At 36.8% G+C, this 7,387-nt stretch overlaps 2 long non-coding RNA genes across 2 annotated transcripts; one reads left to right on the top strand and one right to left on the bottom strand.

Annotated features, from left to right (window-relative positions):
• The first annotated feature begins 422 nt into the window (after positions 1–422).
• LOC119547012 lies at positions 423–5,960 on the top strand. Its single transcript, XR_005219207.1, has 3 exons — positions 423–553; positions 686–764; positions 4,633–5,960. It is a non-coding gene; the product is annotated as an uncharacterized LOC119547012 (long non-coding RNA).
• Positions 528–1,828, bottom strand: LOC119547011. The gene is made up of 4 exons (XR_005219206.1): positions 1,307–1,828; positions 1,047–1,246; positions 826–878; positions 528–752 (listed from the first exon to the last, which is right to left on the bottom strand). It is a non-coding gene; the product is annotated as an uncharacterized LOC119547011 (long non-coding RNA).
• Positions 5,961–7,387: the final 1,427 nt, after the last annotated feature.

Genomic DNA, 7,387 nt, shown 5'->3' with positions numbered 1-7,387 from the left:
ATGCCAACATCGCCGATTTGTAGAACCAACAAATTAAGCTGCGTTCGATGGTCTTTAGCCCCACTTCCCAGATCGAAGTGGAAAAGCCCCACCGAATGCGACTCGTATCGATAGCAAATGATCGTGTGGGCAGCTGTGTGTGTTTCGGGGACCGGGAGCTTAACAGCGTTTACTTCTAGTGTTCGATCGCAGATAAGGCTATGGGGAATCGCATTTGCATTTGTTTAATAATTTAGTTTATTATATTCTGTTATTACTTGGACATGCTTTATTCGTGCCCGTGCTTGCGTTTACATTGCATATTTATGCATATTTTATATTCATAACTTGTCGCTTTTCCACAAGCTCAGCTGCAGTTGATTTTGCAGTTGCAATGGCAATAGTCGTTTATCGAGCACCGATCGATGCAACCCGTTGTTGTTGCTTTGGCCCGGCTATCCAATAAATTGCCAAAGCAGAGACAAAGTCATGCGGACACCTTGACACCGTCGACAACAACTGCAGTTGGTCCGTCCGTCCGCCCCCCTCGAGCATCCAGATATCCAGATATCGGGTGAGTTATGCGACGACATCGAGAGTTATGACAATTCGCGGCGACAATTCGAGTTCGATCGAATGCGAAATGCCTGAATATGAATGCCAAGTGCTCTGTAATAATTTCAATACCTAATTGACCACGGAATAGGCGCTGCCCCGATCTGCCTTTGAGTTACGAGATAGGTTTGCCCACTGAGGATAACTAGTGGAGCTTGCTAAATTAAAAGGTATGTCAGTTTTGATTTCCTGTATTGACTTTCCTAAAACTTTTTCATATTTTATACTTACATTTATGTTGGTAATAGCCTGATTAACTTATTTTTGAACAACCTTAAGATTCTCTGAAATTTAAATATATAATAAATAATATATATATAATATATAATGTATATATTTATGTATTTTGACATATTACTAAGAAATTAAGTTATAATTTTTTGGTTGGGTGCTAGTTAGCTAAAATATAGTTTAAATATGAATTCATTTAATGGTAAAAACTAAGCTATTACCTCCTTAACCAGTCGATTACCTCTGTTGCAATGCACTTTAGGCTAAGTTTAAAGCAAACCAGCGATATGTTGGTGCCCACTCCCAAGAAATACAAGTAAAAGCTTTTACTTAATGTTCAGACCAATTCTGTGTGTCCATCAGAAATAACTTGAGTGACTGCTTATGTGGCAATAAAAACTCCAGTTCAGTTCAAAAGTATCTATAATGAGATTGCTCATTAACGCACATTTGGCCCTTAGAAATAATTAGTTTTACTCACTTCTAAAGAATCTAAAATTCTAAATTATACTTTTAATTAGGTTCTTTTGTGTTCAATTTAAGTGATCACCTCTATATCGCACTGTAGGCTCAGCCACTCAAGCCTCTTTTACAAGTCGAGGTGCCAATCCTTTTGGCAATTAGTTCCAAATCAGCGACTTTCCATAATCGAAATAAATCGCATTTACAACGCTCGTGAAAAGTTCTGCTCTTGGCCCTGAGCTCCGGTCTTGGGCAGCTGTAATCGAGTCATAAAGCCGGCCAAACATATTTAAAAATCGGTTAATTGCCTGCTCGCCGCCTGTTTGGCTGGCTGGTTGGCCAGTTTAAGTGTCCATTTCGCCACTAGTCATCTTTCTCTTTTGCCATTCGACGCACCTCGCAGATGTAATGAAGACTACTGAACGTGGCCCTAGGTGCACTTCCCGGTTCTTCCACCTTAACTTATTTCTGCAAAGCCTTTCCCCCTTGGAATTCTCTGAGCCACCCACCAGACCTTTCGTCGCGCTCCGATCCACTGGGCCCCGTATTTTTTACCAAGTTTTATGAGGGTGTCAGCGGTTACGCCTAGTTATGACTTATCAAAGCGATGCCAGGTTACCAGGGATGAATCTTTTTAAATAATAGACTAAGTGATTGAAAGTGAATACTTTAAACAAAAGCAAAAATAAAGTATATATAAATAATTTAAAGTAAGGTAAAATCAAATATTTAATTTAATAAGCATTTTTAACCTACGTAGATTATTAAATTGTCATTATATTTATATTTATTCATACTTATAATTTTTGGGACTATGCTAACATATTTCTTTTCTTAATTTAATTTTTGGATATATTGTGATGTGCTTTTATTGAATTATACATGGTTTATAAGATGTCTTGACCCTGTTTAATCTCCACTTTATATAAGCTAGCACTGGGAGCCACTTCTTAAAAACACATTGTTTTCCCTCAGCGCTTCGTATAGCGGAACTATTTTAATACTTTCGTAAATCTAAAATATAATACTTTATATTTTGCTTTATATGTTTGCAGCCCTGTAGCCTCCGCAGAAGTTTTTAGCCTTGGTCCTATATTAAACCAGGGGGTTTTACGTTCCTGATGATTTATATGCGTCAGTGTCTGGTGTCTTTATATTGCGTGGCCAATCGGTGTAGAAATCTTTTTGAGCGGATCTTCCCATTGCGGAAATTGCACATGGTCCGATTTGTAATTTCGGTTTCAGTTTCACAAAAGAAAGTCAAAGTCAAAGTGCGATCTGTGGGAACTTCATTTCGGTGCAATTGTTGAGGCTCCAATGAAGTTAACCTCCGCGTGGATCACATTGCTCAACTCCAGCCAACATTTTCACACGATATTTCGGGCAAGATACTGACCACTGCTATGCGATTAATTCAATTTTCGTCAAAATTTTGATAGCAGATTATAGAGCGATGGAGAGACGCCTTTTATGGCTGGGACGTGTGCGCGAATTCGGGAAGCTAATCGGCCCAGTTAGTGGTAAAAAAGCGACAACTCACCGTTTCCATTCACTTAACCATTCCCATAGCTCAAGTAATACGTATCCATGCACTGGAAGTAAATATATGATACGTGAAAGGTTTACAAATTTTCCATTGATAAAGTTACTTACCTCCAAACAAACATATTATCGAAACAACCTATATTTCAAATACTATTTTAAATTGCAAAATATTCTCAAAGATTGTGCTTTAAAATCGGAATTGTACAAAATTATTAAACAGCTCTTTAGTTATAATTTTTGGGCTTCCACTATTATTGCAAAGATTAAGTAGTAGGCAGTTACTTGTCTGTCTTGTAGCCCCGTTTTTTACAGTGTTTACCCCTGTCGATGGCTCTGTCCCTCACATTTCATTTATGAACACTTTTTTACATATTTGCTGTCGCTGCCCGCACGAAATTGGGGTAATTTGAACGTGTGACTGCGGCATGTCTGGGTCGACATTAGAATTATGGCGGGTGGTGTACGCGGAGGGGCGGGTGGTGCTGTAGTGGAGCGGTGAGTGCGGTTCCATTACTACTGATGGCTGAGTAATTGATATGCGTGGCGCGGCGTCGCTGATTATTGCCAACTAAAATGAAATAAAGAAACCAAATTAAAATATATACATATGTAACAGCGGCAGACACGTCGCAACTTAGTTCGACTGTGGGCCAAACGAAATGCCGAATGCCTTTCCAAACACTCACGCACCATCCCCATCCTATTATTCCTATCCGAACCCTTTCCCCAGCCCTATGGTAATTTCCCACAGGCTTTGTGCAGTCCCCTCTCCATAGAAGTCATGCTAGGTTCATAAAACATAATGAATAGTAAAACTCACTTGCAATTGCTATAAAACCTAAGAGGTTAAGTATAATTCAGCATTGCCAAACCTTTTGTAAAGAAGGTTTATAAAACTTCATTATTTTAATTAATTCCCTTTACTTAAACAGTGTAATAAAAAGAAGAAAGTCCATTTGACTGTATTCCTTAGTGTTAGCTTTTCTATTTTACCATTAATCTTAACTAATAATAACTTATAATAAAATGATTTTTAATGAAATGTATACTTTTTCATTTTAAAATTAAAAACTACCTATTGCATAACAATCAGTATTCTATAAAAAACGTGACAACTAAATAAATCGAGTCCCGTCCCTGGGTAAATTGCAGTTCAATGAGAACCTTCCCGAAATAACCACAATTTTAAGCAGAATGTCAACCGAATTCAACATTTAACAAGGTTCGATTTGATTTCAGAAAAAGTAAATAAAACCACAACACAAATTGGTATAAAGATATTTGCTGCTCATTGACAACTTGAAGGCAGAAGCAAACAACCGATCTAGACAGAAAAAAATCAATCACAAGAAAGAAAATAAACTGATCGAAATAATTGCTGTGTAATTGTAGTGTGGCATTTTAGTGAGCAGGATGCGATGATCTAAAAATAATACTATAAAAAAGGTTGTATATGGCTCGAACAAATTGATACCCTCTAAGTAAGGTAAGAACATTTTTAAGGAATTGAAAAAATGTAATGGAAAGTTTTAAGATAACTTAAGTTATAGTTACATTTTTTTTACCCTTTGCATAACAATATATATGTTTTTTGGGATATTTAAGTCAATTTAAACTATTTTAAGTGGCTTATACTGCGTGTTTGATCTTTTGGGAACGCCGTCGTAGTCCGAAAATAGTTCGGAATTGGAGACAAAGACGAAATTGCTTCGATTTCGATTCTGAGCCGCTGACAGACGACCTGAGGCTCCTCTACTTTAGTGCAATTGCAATAATTATATTTTTATCTCTTAATTGCAGCATCAGTCGAGCGTCCGCATCCCCGCCCATCCCCTTTGGCAGTGTTCAAAGAAACCAATGAGCTGTCATTACAATTAAAAATAAAGTAAAAATGCCAAAAACAAAACGAAATGAAACAAGAACAACTGTCGAGCAGCCCATCAATCCGAATCGATGATGCCGCCGCAGATACAGATACAAAATGAAAAACACAATAAAGTAAAACACAACATTGTAAAAAGAGGGATTCATCGTAAATGCAAATTAAATGCCTCGGAACCAACGCGAACCGTCGTCCGCTGCATATTTTGGCCAATATCCAAGGAATGTTTTTTAATCAGCACATAAAAAATATTGCGCGTCTACAATTTTTGCCTTCTTTTTTGCAACGATTTCACGCGATCCGATTGGATTCCACCCGACTCGAATCGCGGCGAATTCGTTCGATTTATTTAATTGCATTTTAATTTATTTGAATTATTTTCGTTGGCATTAATCGCCGCTCGGGAATTTCAATTATAATAAAACTTGAAAAAGAGCTGAAGCATTTTTCAATAGTGCAAGTGTGCAATCGAAAACCAATTATAAGAAAGCATTTTATAGTCGGTTTCGAGCATTACATATCTCTCGATCCCCGCACCCTGGCCCACCACATATGTATCAGCAACAATGAAAAGAAATCAACTGGCACCAGAAGTATAATTCTGGTTTTATTGTTCATGTAGAAATAAATTAAAAATAAAAGTTGGTCAGCAACAATCAATCGAATTTCAAATATACCTATTTCTATTTTCAATTCCTTAAGCATGCTGATAAAAGATTAACGTAAAACAAAAAATGTTCTGTAAAATAAGGACTTTAAAAACCACTCAGAATATGAAATATCATAAAATCGCACACGGATATCCTTCATTTAATTCTTTTCCCATATTTGACCAGAAGATTTGAGGTTTGTACGGGGTCGTAAAACCACTTAACCTAAAAGCTTCACAACCCACGCCATTGCCCGTGGAAATGTGCATAAATCGAGCAATTTATAATTCATATGGAATCATTTTTATTTCCAAACCTCAACCACACACGGTCAAAAGGGAAATTTCAGCCAGAATTCGATTGCAATTCAGTGCAGATGGGATGGTTCGCAATCGGGGATCACGTACACCCCGTATTATGGCAAATAAATGTGCTCAAGGATACAGGCGACTGGCTGCCATTTGTGCGGGGGATTATTGCGAAAAGTTTAAAAATTGATTTTCATCTGGCGAAATGCCGCAGCATAAAAGGATTTCTCCTCATATTGGAATTGATTTTTTCTACGTAAACATAAATAAAATATGAACAGCGTTCGACGGGGCGACCATCCATTCGCAGCGAGTCCTTGGCTGGGTAAATATTTTCCGAGCAGCGTCTCCTTTGAGCACTTCGGTCTGCATCAAGGTGTCCTTTTGGCCCCCCTCATCAGCAGTCCGGTGGTGGTGAGCTGGTCAAATAAAGCCGTTAGTAAGTATTTCATAAGTCGCCGGAGAGGATGGGCGAGGACGTGGATGTGGATGCGGATGAGGATGGAGCGGACCGGACCCGGCCAGATAAGTAAGCAATAAGCCCCGAGCTGATGGACAGCGCAACTTTCTGGCCAGCCAAGTCTTCATTGGCACACGTCCGCCTAATACAAACAAGGACATGAGCTCGATTCGTGACTGAAAAGTTTCCTGCCCCGGCGCATAGATTCCGGCTATATCCAGGACCACTCGTACTTCTCGTATTTTATTTCCATCATTTTTACTCGAAACTCGCCTTTCGTATTTTTATTTTCATTCCACTATACGCTCGGTCGAGCAAACGTCCGAAACTTTGGCGCTCGCCTCGGCGAATGTTTCAGATAAAAATTTGTTATTTATGGCTTAAGGTTTCAAACTGAAGAGTTCTGCTCAATTTGCGCCCCCAACGAGTGATGGAATCGCCTGAAAAAGTTGAAGTGGAATGAAAATGCAATAAAGGTTTTTAGATAAGGCTTAAAGAAATTTATTTCAAGCCTGTATTACAAATTTGAGATAATATTGAGAAACATGCTTTGCTGATGACCCTATGATTCTTGCTTAGCTTTCGATAACTTTCTTTTTATTTTAAGCAGAGACCGTAATAGTTATAAGTTTTATGAGAAAACAAATATTTTATGGGTATTTAAAATTTGTATTATTATAGTTTGATAAGAAGTATTAATTTCAATGTATATAATATCAGTTAAAACTAACTTTTATTTTTTATTTTTATTTTTAAAAGACTTGAATAAAAGTTTTCTATTATTCTTCAAACAAAAGCCTTTTTCTTAAAGTCAAAAAAATAAAAATCACTTAAGTACTTTTATTTTGACTTTTCATAAGTTTTAGTCTTTGAAAGACTTATGGTTTTGAAAAAATAAAAAAATTCTTTTCCTTCAAATCTAAGCTATCAAATTTAAATAACGGGTTGATCTTAACTATTATAAAATTGCGGGAAAATCGTTTGTGTTCCTTATCACCATCTTACAATTTCTTATTCCTAAAGTAGTTAAAACCAAATTTCCCAACTCTTAAGGTTTAAAAGAAATGTATCTTACAATTTTTAAAAAGTAAAGACAACCTAGACACATAAGGGTCCACGGCTCAACTATTTAAATAATAATAATAATTTAAATATTAAGACAAAATATTCCTTAATGAAATGAAAAAAATTTAATTTATCTTAGTTGAAGCGACATATAGTTTTTGTGATATATATTTTATATAACTTCATTTAA

Source organism: Drosophila subpulchrella, chromosome 2L (genome assembly GCF_014743375.2).
Source record: "Drosophila subpulchrella strain 33 F10 #4 breed RU33 chromosome 2L, RU_Dsub_v1.1 Primary Assembly, whole genome shotgun sequence".
NCBI lineage: Eukaryota > Metazoa > Arthropoda > Insecta > Diptera > Drosophilidae > Drosophila > Drosophila subpulchrella.
The sequence above is the reverse complement of the archived record's forward strand: the minus strand, read 5'-3'. Positions and strand labels throughout refer to the sequence as shown.